The sequence below is a fragment of the Lolium perenne genome, chromosome 3 (assembly GCF_019359855.2).
Source record: "Lolium perenne isolate Kyuss_39 chromosome 3, Kyuss_2.0, whole genome shotgun sequence".
Lineage (NCBI taxonomy): Eukaryota > Viridiplantae > Streptophyta > Magnoliopsida > Poales > Poaceae > Lolium > Lolium perenne.
Genome location: NC_067246.2, coordinates 245,352,634 through 245,365,921, shown reverse-complemented (window position 1 = coordinate 245,365,921; position 13,288 = coordinate 245,352,634). Strand labels below are relative to the sequence as shown.

At 40.8% G+C, this 13,288-nt stretch overlaps 1 long non-coding RNA gene across 1 annotated transcript; it reads left to right on the top strand.

The window, feature by feature from the left end:
- Positions 1-11,698: 11,698 nt before the first annotated feature.
- Positions 11,699-13,022, top strand: LOC127321545 (uncharacterized). The gene is made up of 3 exons (XR_011754225.1): positions 11,699-11,818; positions 12,007-12,123; positions 12,504-13,022. It is a non-coding gene; the product is annotated as an uncharacterized lncRNA (long non-coding RNA).
- The last annotated feature ends 266 nt before the right edge of the window (positions 13,023-13,288 follow it).

Here is a 13,288-nt window from a genome sequence, read left to right as displayed (position 1 = left end):
ATTGAGATTCATATGATGATGCTTGTAATCTAGATGTCATTATGCTAGTCAAGTGAGTTTTACTTATGTGATCTCCGGAGACTCCTTGTCCCACGTGTGTAAAGGTGACAGTGTGTGCACCGTGTGGGTCTCTTAGGCTATATTTCACAGAATACTTATTCACTGTTGAATGGCATAGTGAGGTGCTTATTTATATCTCTTTATGATTGCAATGTGTTTGTATCACAATTTATCTATGTGCTACTCTAGTGATGTTATTAAAGTAGTCTATTCCTCCTGCACGATGTAATGGTGACAGTGTGTGCATCCGTGTTAGTACTTGGTTTATGCTATGATCATGATCTCTTGTAGATTGCGAAGTTAACTATTGCTATGATAGTATTGATGTGATCTATTCCTCCTACATATGCATGAAGGTGACAGTGTGCATGCTATGTTAGTACTTGGTTTAGTCTTTTGATCTATCTTACACTATAAGGTTACTAAAATATGAACATTAATTGTGGAGCTTGTTAACTCCGGCATTGAGGGTTCGTGTAATCCTACGCAATGTGTTCATCATCCAACAAGAGTGTAGAGTATGCATTTATCTATTCTGTTATGTGATCAATGTTGAGAGTGTCCACTAGTGAAAGTGTAATCCCTAGGCCTTGTTCCTAAATACTGCTATCGCTGCTTGTTTACTGTTTTACTGCGTTACTATTGCTGCAATACTACCACCATCAACTACACGCCAGCAAGCTATTTTCTGGCACCGTTGCTACTGCTCATATATATTCATACCACCTGTATTTCACTATCTCTTCGCCGAACTAGTGCACCTATTTGGTGTGTTGGGGACACAAGAGACTTCTTGCTTTCTGGTTGCAGGGTTGCATGAGAGGGATATCTTTGACCTCTTCCTCCCTGAGTTCGATAAACCTTGGGTGATCCACTTAAGGGAAAACTTGCTGCTGTTCTACAAACCTCTGCTCTTGGAGGCCCAACACTGTCTACAGGAAAAGGAGGGGGAAGTAGACATCAGATGTTTCGTTATTTGGAACCTAAATTTGATATTGAGGTTGAATGTTAAATCTTGTTTGGATGGTCAAAGCGATGAATTCAATTGTGTAAGAGTCTGACCATTATACTGTTTCAAGATATTTTCTGTATATCTTTTGAATATATTAGAACAATTATATATGATACATCACATAGCAATAATAAAACCGACACAAAAAATGCAATATTACTATGTTCCTCATTTTTTTCGTCAGCCAAAGAATGCACGCATATGTAACAACATTCCTCAATACTACACCAAATTTACACGCCACTCATGGCTCTGTAGATACAAATAATGAAAACTGTCATATACGTGCTCTATTACACAATCAACTTATTGGCAGGTCCGTCTGAACCAATGCATCCTAACTTCAACATCTTACCTTCAGTTCGTTCGAGCAGGCAACAACCAGTGGCGCACGGGGTGCTGCAGACCTGCAGTTAGCGGGCGGAGGTTGGGGGCAGCTTTTATAGGTCGGGGATCCAATGGCGCGCGGTGTGCTCCTGTAGGTCGACGAACCGGCCAGGGAGCGGAAACACCGGACTTGGGCGCAGCTTCAACCGGGTCTGCCTCTACCGACCGCCATGGCGAGGTCGACGGGCCGTACCTGCGGAAAGGATAGGGCGGCTGTCCATGAAGAGATGTGGGGCGGCGGGCGTACCTGCGCCGGACGGGATGAGTGGGAGGGGCGGGGGAAGAGAAGACTTGACAGTAGGAGGGAGACGGCGGCGTCCCGCCTCATCGAAGGCGGAGGAGGAGGGTGTAGGGGCGGCGGGAGTGTACCTGCTCTCTCCCGTTCGGTGGTTTCCGTCATGAAGTCACGAAGAAGATAAGAGGGAGCATGAGAAAACGCTTCGGACCGAATGCAAGCAAATGTCAAGCTCTCACCCAAAACATTCGGGAACAAGCTCCCCAGGCAAAATATCGGGAGCTCAATATTCAGATCGAATGCACCCGTTGAATACCTAGGCCAGCCAAACAGCTCCAATCCTGGTATTCGGGCCTGAAACCCTCCGAATATCCAATACCTAGCTCCAATACAAACATCCAAACACAGCCTAATTAAACTCAGCCAATCATGAAGAGAAGTGGTTTTGGGTTTCAAACATGGAAATTTCAAGAACCTCCCAAAAGCTTCATTTTAGGGTGACTAAGAAGGATCCAGGCTTACTTATTCGTTTTCACGTGTTAAAGTTGTCTAAATCTTGGTCAAACCTAGGATTTGACCAAGATATGATTCAAATGCGCAGAAAATTAAAAAAATTTAGAAAAATGAAAAACCAAAGTACATAGTCTTCTTATGTCATATAGTAAGCATATTCCAGTTGATAAACAAGGTTTGGACATATTCAAACCATACAAATCATGTATCTATACCACCTAACCCTAAACTTTGTCTTATGAAGTCAAGCATGAAGAGAAGTGGTTTTGGGTTTCAAACATGGAAATTTCAAAAACCTCCCAAAAACTTCAATTTAGAGTGACTGAGAAGGTTACATGCTTCCCTTTTCATTTTCATGTTTTAAACTTGTTTAAATTATCTGTGTCAAACCTAGGATTTCATGAAGATACAAATGGGTGGGCACAATATTCCTAAAAATCAGAAAAATGAAAAACCAAATCACATAGTCTTCTTATGTCATATCGTAAGCATTCAAGTTGATAAACAGGGTCTAGATATATCCAAAACAGACAAATCATGTATCTATACCCCCTAACCCTATAGTTTGAGGCCATTTGGATGAGGTCGAAAAAATTCTTGGATTAGAATCGTGTTGTTCGAACCCCGTAGTTGGATTTTTTTGAACCTTGATCTGTAGTACAGGGCAAAACCCTAGTTTAACCTATTTAATTATAGATTCGTATATCGATTTTTCTACCTAGGATTTGACCAAGATTTATGGGCATAAAATTCAAAAAAATCAGAAAAATGAAAAACCAAAGCACATAGTCTTCTTATGTCATATAGTTAGCATTAAAGTTGTTAAACAAGGTCTAGACATATTCAAACTAGACAAACCACATGTATCTACACCCCCTGACCCCTAAACTCTATCTTATGAAGTCAGGCATGAAGAGAAGTGGCTTTGGGTTTCAAACATGGAATTTTCAAAAACCTCCCAAAAACTTCATTTTAGAGTGACTAAGAAGTATACATGCTTCCCTTTTCATATTCATGTTTTAAACTTGTTTAAATTATCTTGGTCAGACCTAGGATTTGACAAGATTCAAATGGGCATCAAAATTCAAAAAAATTAGAAAAATGAAAAACAAAAGCAAATAGTTTTCTTATGTCATATAGTAAGCATTCAAGTTGATAAACAAGGTCTAGACATATTCAAACCAGAAAAATCATGTATATATCTACCCCTAACCCTAAACTAATCTGTCGATCTTATGAAGTCAATCATGAAGAGAAGTGGTTTTGGGTTTCAAACATGGAAATTTCAAGAACCTCCCAAAAGCTTCATTTTAGAGTGACTAAGAAGGATCCAGGCTTACTTATTCGTTTTCACGTGTTAAACTTGTCTAAATCTTGGTCAAATTTAGGATTTTACCAAGATTCAAATGGGCATCAAAATTCAAAAAAAAAACAGAAAAATGAAAAACCAAAGTACATAGTCTTCTTATGTCATATAGTAAGCATATTCAAGTTGATAAACAAGGTCTAGACATATTCAAAGTTTCAAACTAGACAAACCATGTATCTACCCCTAACCCCTAAACTCTGTCTTATGAAGTAAAGCATGAAGAGAAGTGGTTTTGGGTTTCAGACATGGAAATTTCAAAAACCTCCCAAAAACTTCATTTTAGAGTGACTAAGAAGGATACATGCTTCCCTTTTCATTTCCATGTTTTAAACTTGTTTAAATTATCTTGGTCAAACCTAGGATTTGACAAGATTCAAATGGGCATCAAAATTCAAAAAAAATCAGAAAAATGAAAAACCAAAGCAAATAGTTTTCTTATGTCATATAGTAAGAATTAAAGTTGATAAACAAGGTATAGACATATTCAAACCAAACAAATCGTGTATATATCTACCCCTAACCCTAAACTCTGTCTTATGAAGTCAAGCATGGAAATTTCAAGAACATCCCAAAAGCTTCATTTTAGAGTGACTAAGAAGGATCCATGCTTACCTTTTCATATATTTTAAACTTGTTTAAATCTTTGTCAAACCTAGGATTTGACCAAAAGATTCAAATGGGCATAAAATTCAAAAAAATCAGAAAAATGAAAAACACTACGAACAGTGAACAATACTGTTTCGCGTCCCTACAGTACACCATGGACAGTGTTGCGAGTGACCTGTGTCCTTCATGGATAGAGATCAGGTGACATGCACCTTTCGCATGTCACCTGGTGACATGCGGCTTAAATCTAAATTTAAATATTGCGAAAAAATCATGTCCCAACCTATAGCCCTCTCGATTTATAGGCCCCTGCCGCCTCTCCCCATTCACTTCACTTCTCGCTACCTCACTCCTCTCGATTTATAGGCCCCTGCCGCCTCTCCCCATTCATCTTCAAAATCCTATAGCCCCAACCTGTACAAAGGTTTCGTCGGCGGCTGTACCATCCACAACCTCTGTATTAGCGCCTCCCTGCACCCCCATCTTCCGGCGATGAATCCCACGAGTGGACAAGGGGGCCTGTTAGGTGTGCGGCCCACCGTCGTAATCCCCCAGCAGCAACTACAGGACCTCGCCGCCAACTCGCACGCCCCCTACAGCTGCTGCAGCAGGCGCATGGCGGCCTCGCCGTTGAGTCTGATGTGCCCACCAAGCGGCAGCGGATCAATGACCTCTCCGTGGGCTCAGACGTGACAGTCCTGCTGCAGCTGTAAGACAACCTCGCCGTCGCCGGGGAGTCGGTCCTCTCCAAGGAGGAGAGCTTCGAGGTCAGTGGTTAATGTAGTTTAATCATTGGTTTAAAACTAGTTAGCCCCCTACTGAGTATTATTCGGAGGGGATTTGATGCAAAATACTTCATTCACCATGTTTTGGCGTGAGTATTTGTGGCAGATCAGGACAACCTGAGAGATAGCCTGTCCTGGGGCATTATTAGTTTTTTTTTGAGGGGTTCCTCGGGCCTTATTAGTGAAGCATCCAATTTCTATTCACGTAATCCATGCCAGCAGGCCTCAGGACTTGTAATTTTGCAATGGAATCAATCCCTCAGCCTGATCCATGCTAGAACGGGGTGGATGCCTGGAAGGAGAAGCAGCAATCGGAGCACGTATGTGGAACGACCAGAAACGCGAGAGCATAGAGGTGTTGCGGTTCCACGTCCACCCGACGTGCGCGGAAGTGTTTCCTGAGGATCCCCGCGACTCTGATCCTGTCCAATACTCTTCTGCCAAACAGATAAAATGTGTTCTTATTAAGAAAGACCCAGATATTACTCACTGAACCATGTGAAAACACGTCAACCAAACAAGGCACAAGGGATTTCTACTGCACTAATACTAGCTGCATTACCACTTTCGAACTTCAATGCAAACTTGAAACTTCACTGCAGTCTTTTTCCCCCTTTCGAACTTGAGATCCAGCCTCTCCATCGATTGATGCATAGGGCAAACTTTATTAGTTCATGTTTCGTTCTTAGTTTGAAACTTTATTACTCCAAGCTCCGGAGTACTCATATTACTACAGTATTGCAATTGAAATTTATACATATTACAATTACTATTGAAGTTAGTCTTGTACAGATTACTATGAGTATTGAAGTTTAAGTCCTGCAAACTTTCGGAGTACTATATTTTTACTACTGAAGTTACACTCTTGCACTTTATTAGTATAATATCATGTGTCACACAGGGTCGCTCTGTGAATCTACCATCTAATGAAGGACGACAACATGAAGCGTCTCTGCAAGTAATCCGGTGGTCGCTCCTGGATGAGTCGCGCGAGTTGATTGACCATGCGTCCAAGCTCCAAGATGTGAACGCACATCTGGTAAACCGTGCTATGAAGCTATGGAATGAGTATGCCGTACTCTTGAATGAGCACTCATCTCTATCAAAGGAGAACTCATCTCTATCGAAGGAGAACCTCTCCATGGTAAATCAGAACGGGTCTCTAACGAAGGAGAACATCTCCATCCTAAAAGAGAACTCATCTCTGAAAAAGGAGAACATCTCCATCCTAAAAGAGAATTCATCTCTAAAAAAGGAGCACACCTACTACAAGTGGCGGAGCATGACAGGAAACAAGTAATCTTCTTCGGGTGTGAAGAAGTTGTACCCATATGTGCATGTAGAGAGGTGGAGACGGTTGCCGATGAGACAAGTGAGTAGATTGAGGAGGGCAGCCACAACCCACAACGTTTGTAGTTACAAATCTTCTATCATAAAAGTAGTAGTATCGAAATTAATATGTATCCCTTAATATATGTGGTGTTTGACAATATATAGTTTAACATGCAAGGACTCTGCAATGTAATTTGTATCAGTTTGATTGGCTTTCTACCCAAGTGAGCATGTGTCATATTTGTCCAAGGTTTGATTTTTGCATCTTATCATATTTTGTTGAATACCATACTAAAAAATTCCATGTGCATCATTTTGATGCAGAGGCTGGGGGTCTCAACTTCCATTACGAAAAGGATTTGTCAAGACATGAAACATTGGATAAAATCCTTGACTGTACCCTGCAAGTGTGGCACCTAGAAACAATGATTAAAATTCAAAGCTGCATCTCCTACCAATACAAATGGTATATCAGACAATTTTGAAACAAATTGAATCCAACCAGAAATAAACTAAATTATATTTCGAAGAAGATATGTAGAAGTACCCCTGTACAGTAGGACGCTATGTGCAATGCACGACATATTGGCAAAAAATTACCCGCATGTACCAAAGGCATGGGCACCAAGATCTGATGCAAATTTGAATTCGGCCAAAGGAGGGTACTAGCAAAGATTTCGATCGTGTCAGCGATCCAGACATTCTTATGAAGTAAAGGGAATTTGATCATCTTGGTCTTGCAAGTAATGAAATGTGGGGACTCCTAAGATCGATGCCTTCAACACTGATGTTTCTTTTTCATCAGAAGCTAGTGGCTGACAACTTTGATTCCTATTCGGCTGATGCAGATATCCATGAGATCATCAAGAGGATCTTGGAATATGTTGAAGCACGTGTCGACATTCTACTCTCGTGCTTGAAGGCAGATGATTTTGATAGGGTGATGCAAAAGCCGCCATATGGTCAATAGATTGTTATTATATACAAGGATGTTGTTTCTTGGGTCATCATCTAGATCTTTTGTTTTCTTATGTGTTAGCAGTACTTTATGGAAACTATGTTAGTATTGTCTTATACTGAATTGTTGCTATATCTGGACACCGGATGCTTATGTTCTATGACATTATGGAATGTATGGAAAAAAGATGACACCTTTTTAGCTATTCAGAAAAGGCAAAAAAACAACAACAATTTGTTTCCCACAATAAAATGAAATCTTATTGCACCTTTCCCCAAAATGGTAATGCACATTTTACCTTGGGCATTTTCGTTAAGACCCATGGTTTTTTATATAAAATGGCAGGCCATATTTTGAAGCTAGTTTTTTTAAAAAACATATCAAAATTCAAGCTTATCATTTTATAGCCACAAGTTCACTTTTTTTTCTTCATTTTTTCCAAAACAGGGTGGGAATCGACTGCATGCCATTCCTTGCAAACATTGGCGAATGTCGGAAATAATCTTAGATAGGGCGAACTCTAAAAGAAGAGGTAAATACCGAAATAGTCCCGAGACATTGTGATGCATGTAATTCTAACGCAATCCCAATAAACCAAAACATATTTTATTATAAGTAGAACCTATATACATACCAATTATGTGATCAATGGCAAAACTTTAGTTCTTTTGAAAATCACTTTGTAATTCGATCGATCAAGAATTTTTTCAATATCTTTTGCTCGATGCACAACTCGGAATTTATGATCTTTGTTGTCGAGCCATTTCAGGAGTCCTTTAAGTCATAGGATAGGAAAAACGTATGTACATCTTGTCTATTTGAATCCTATGGGAATATGAGTTTCTTTGATTGTACCAAAGGGATTTTTCCCTGAGGGATGACCTAATGTTTTGTTCATATAGGATTTGTAGTACAAGATTCATATGGGATATGTTCCCTATGAATATAACCAATAGTGTAGAATAATTCCCGTAGGATCTAAATCCTATAAATCAAAGGAGCCTCAGTTGTTTTCGTCACCACATATAAAATCAGCGCCAACTCAATGAGATGATAAATGTTATCGAATGAAACATGGCGTTTCTTTCAAATATAAAGAAATATCTGAAGTCTTCAATTCTACGCGTATGATAATGAATAGCTCAAGGTTATTTTACATATACTAAGATCCATGATACATCAATCTTTTTAATGCGGAGAACGAGTCTATATATGTTTTTTGGTACCTAGTCCATGTTTTGTTTTCGAAATCGGCTCCACGCAGTGTTCACTAAAATAGGCGCAACTTTGTCATATGAAGTCCGTTTTAAGTACTCAAATGTTCAGAAAAAAACACATATATATGAATGGATATTCACTAAAAATCAAGGTAGGATGGCTGCCGTACCGCCCATGCTTACAAATGAGACCTTGATGGGGTCGGACAGCGTCCATTTTTTTCGCGCATCCACCAAACCATTTCAACGAAGCGCCAAAACACCGGCGAAAATAGCTCGGGTTGCCGCCTCCAATTTTCAAATGTTCGAATTTCCCATCTTATCCTTTCATCAAAAACGTCCCCAGCGGTTCTTCTCTTATTCGGGCCAAGGCCAATCTCACCCCAGCCATTAAAACATACCACCGGCACAGGCGCCGAATCCCACATCTCTCACGCGTCACCCACCGAATCGGAGCATCTCGCCCGACGACGGCAGTGCACCACCGTCCCACCTCGCCACCACAGCCTCCTGACCAGCCGCTGTAGTGTCCGAGAAGACGTTGTCAAGCAAGCCGGAGCCGCTTCCCCGACGAAGGCGCACACCGCACCATTTGTGCTCCACCGTAGCCGACGCCCACCGCGCCGGATCCTGCTCAGGGATGCCGTCCACCTCCGCCGCTGCGTCGGATCTGCTTCCCGACTCCCTGGTCTACCGCACGGTGAAATGGGTAGACCCCGCGCCCAACCGGTCCACCGCGCGAAACCAAAGCGTAAAGCCGTCCACTCCCCATGCGAAGGTTGGTGTTTAGCCGCTTCCGTTATGCATTTCATTTCCGAACATCAGTTTCGTGCGATCTGTTTTAGGGCTTGTTTGGTACTAGAGTTTTACTGGGATTAGCAGGGATAATCCGCTCCAAACTTTAAATCCCCACTTATCCCCAATGCATGTTTGGTGCTAGAGTATGAGCGAGTTTAATCCCCACTTGTCCCTACTTTTCCGCAAAATTTAGTGTATTTTTTCAATCCCCAATACTCTACCCCTACCTAGTGGATTGGGGATGGGGTTTTGTGGGTATTGGGTGAATTCTGCTCTCACCCAATACTCTAGAGTATTATCCCCACTAATCCCCACTAAAACACTGGACAGAGATCAGGTGACATGCAATAGGCATGTCACCTGAGAACAGTGTTGTGACATGCGACCATATTCTGATCGTTGGACTGAAAATGGAGGGCCAGATCAACATGAACAGTAGACGCTACAGGGACAATCCACAGTGCATCGCTACAGGGACAAATCTACAGTGCATCGATACAGTACATCTGCTACAGGGTCATCTACAAGTACATCACTACGGTGCTTGATCTTGTCTACTCATTTTCGATCCAACGGCCGAAAGTGCATGTTACAAGATCTGTTCATCGGTGACATGCCTATGGTATGACCGTAGTAGAAGTCAAGCCTGCAGAGTGATTAGTCGACATTATTAAACTGCATGTTTATAAATCTTGTAATCATCAATTGGCATGCACAGGGAAATCATTTATTTTTGATCTACGCTTTATTCCTTTTTGAGCTATCATCTACTTGCTACTACTAATTTGCCCTTCTACTGCTCTACTCAAAGTTCCATGATAAATCTCGTTAGCATTTTTTTCTAATGCATGCTAAAGATACTGTCGTAGAGTACAAAGAGGGCCGGAGAGAAAATATAGGCATCACCAGTGAACAATCAAACACCTCTCCTGTCTCCATCGATAACAATCAATTTTCTTATTCAGAACTTGATCCTACTGAACAAGAGTCTGAGGGAGACCTGAGTAAAGAGGATGCCCTTGTCAAGCACCCTACTCCACCCCCCAAGGTGATTGCTCGCTCTTTTCATTGGCATTATTGTTGCATCTTCAATAACTGTGATGTATCTGTCCAACCCAGCCCAAGTTATAGCATTATCATCTGCTCAGTTAACACATAATAATAACATATGTTTCATCATGTCTTGGCTTGCTGTTCTTATGTTCCATAATCGTATCAAGCATGTATATGATTTTGTTGATTGAAGTACCGTTTATCTCTCGGGCATCAGGGACTTCACGTAAGGACGTTTCAAATACCAACAAGGTGAAGAACATAGTTCAACAGGAAGATCAATATCTGACAGCTCACCTAAAAATAAAAAGGGTTCAAGCTGGTCATGTCAGATCACAAACAAATGCAGTGAACAGAGTAAAAACAAGGTCTCAGACTCAGAGTCACTCTAATCTAGTTGAAAATGATGACCAGGCAAAAAAATATTGTAATGCGAAACACCAACATAAAAAGCTTCGACCTAACCCCACATCGGTTGGTCTAAAAGCTGTAGACGGAGCAAATACAAAACCACATGTTCCCCAGCCACCTGTTGCCAATCCAGTTACCCAAGAACAATTCACAGCAGACCCAGTTTCAACAACAGGTTCTCAACACCTAACTAATCACGATCGCCCGCTGACATTTAGTCCTGCCAGAGACAACTTCTTCCTTAAAGATGATGGTGGGGCCGAATTAGGTACGTGTTCCCTTACATGCTCCGTTACATAAATACCTTGATAGCTTGATGTAATGCTTAAATTTGCAGTTCCACCACGACCAAGAAAACGAAGGGGGCCAACGACTTTGAAATCACTTAAAAATAAGATTGCCCGAATGGGAACAAGATTTCCCATCACATCAGTTATAGCAGGTATCAGGAGGCCACTGGATCCACAAGAATCATCTAATATAGCATCGATCACAGGCGTTTTTGTCAGGACTCAAATTCCTATCTTTCCATCATGGAAACAACACGTAAACACCCCTTCCCATTTTGAAGGTTTACTGCACATGTTACATGTAAGTCATTTTCGTAAACAATACCATGTTGCTTGTTCACATTCCCTCTAGCTTTCTGTTGGCTAGCTATCTAACACATGAACGGTTCCCATTGTTGTAAACAGACATGTCTTGAGTTTGATGATGACATGAAGAATGTAATCACTGTTATCAGGAGCATATTCTCTTCAGCGTTGCGCCAGGAGCGCCATAGGCTAAAGATGAGATACTTTGCTGGGAGGACTCCTAGCGATATTCCAACAACCTCTCCTATACTACAGATGACTGATGATCAATGGTGTGATCTTGTTGAGTATTGGTCTGCTCAAAAGAATTTGGTATGTTCTGTGAAGACAGTGAGACAAGATCACATTACTGATTCCTTTTTAAGCATGTGTCTCACAAGTCTTCATTTGTAGTTCATCGCTCGAAGTAACATGCGTGCTCGTAATAATGTACGTTTACAACAGCGTACAGGATCTCGTAGCTTGATTGGACACCTCTACTGTATGGTAAGGAATGTTATCTGTACAACTATATTTAAATTAGTAAATCATTTAGAATTTATAGATGCACAATATACATCGTAAATTGATGTCTCTGTTTTATTTATATTTTTTTTGAAAACTTTCAATTGTCGCATGTCGGCATGTGACGTGGTTGTGAAACTAATTTATATTTTCTCTTGCGAAAATATCAGAAGGCAAGGCAAGCATACTGTGAGAGTACAGACAGAGAGATGAGTCTACTTGAGCAATTCAAGGTGTGCCAGACGAGCAGAAATGGTTTGACTGGACATTTTGCACAGAGTGTTATTGTAAGTATTCTCTACTAATGTCAGTTATGGTTTTCAATTGTATGCAGAAATATCTTGTCATATTTGTCAAGCTTCATGCACTAGCCAACACAACCAAATGTCCGAACTGGTGGAAAGGGCTAGTACAATTCACTTATATACTTCTCAGCAATATCATGCACATTACGAATTCTACACATGGATCCATGCATATTTTTATAGTCCTGCTATTACGTGTTAGCAATAGAAGACATGTCAATATGATGTAACATGCTCTTACTAAAATGTATATGCGGTAATCAGCCATGCCAGTTTGTAGGATTATTAGAGGTAGTTCATACACATGTCTTCACATTATAATCTCTTCTCTTACACATGTGTAACAACTGAAAACTCCTCAGTCTGACATGAAAGTGGAGCTGGCAAAACCAAAGAAAGATGGTATAGAAAAAACCCAGGAAGAATGTCTGAATTCATTTTCCAAGGTACTACAATGTCATGGTATAGCCAACAACACATTTCTGCGTAATGCTGGGTTCACAACTAATTTGTCGAGGTCCAAGTCCAAGTCAAAGCCCAAGCGCAGGTTGAGGTCCAAGTCATTGTCTTTTTATGTTCTCGAGGAACTACTCAAAGAGGAACGAGCAATAGTGGCTGCACAAAGAGTAGTCATCCACCGTATAACTGCAGGATTAGAAGCAAGTCAAGCCCACCTGGGCAACATCCTGAGAAAGTGTGGGAGATGCTGAATACCACAGTGAACACTGACAGTCAAAGGTGTCCCTTGGTTGTGTGAAAGGGTTTGTGATGCTGAACTATTTTGTTGGTGCTTCTATCTGCACTTGTTATGTACCTGGTGGTTGTTTCCTTGGTGATGTGGATTAAATGAAAACTGAATGGATTGGATGCACCAATATTTAATCAAGGTTTAATCTGATTTGTAGTATTTTTTATATTGCGCTGCATGAGAAAAGTATAACTATTAGTTGGCCCATTGGTGACCATTTTCATACATCTATAATATCTAAATAGGAGCAACCCACTATGTGATTTCTCTAAACATGCAAGCATGCCACATCATCATGTATCCACTAACTATAAATCCAACATATAGTGGTGCCACATCATAACTACTATTTTTATTACTCACCCAATTTTTTAATGTGATTTTCCCACAGAATCGTCA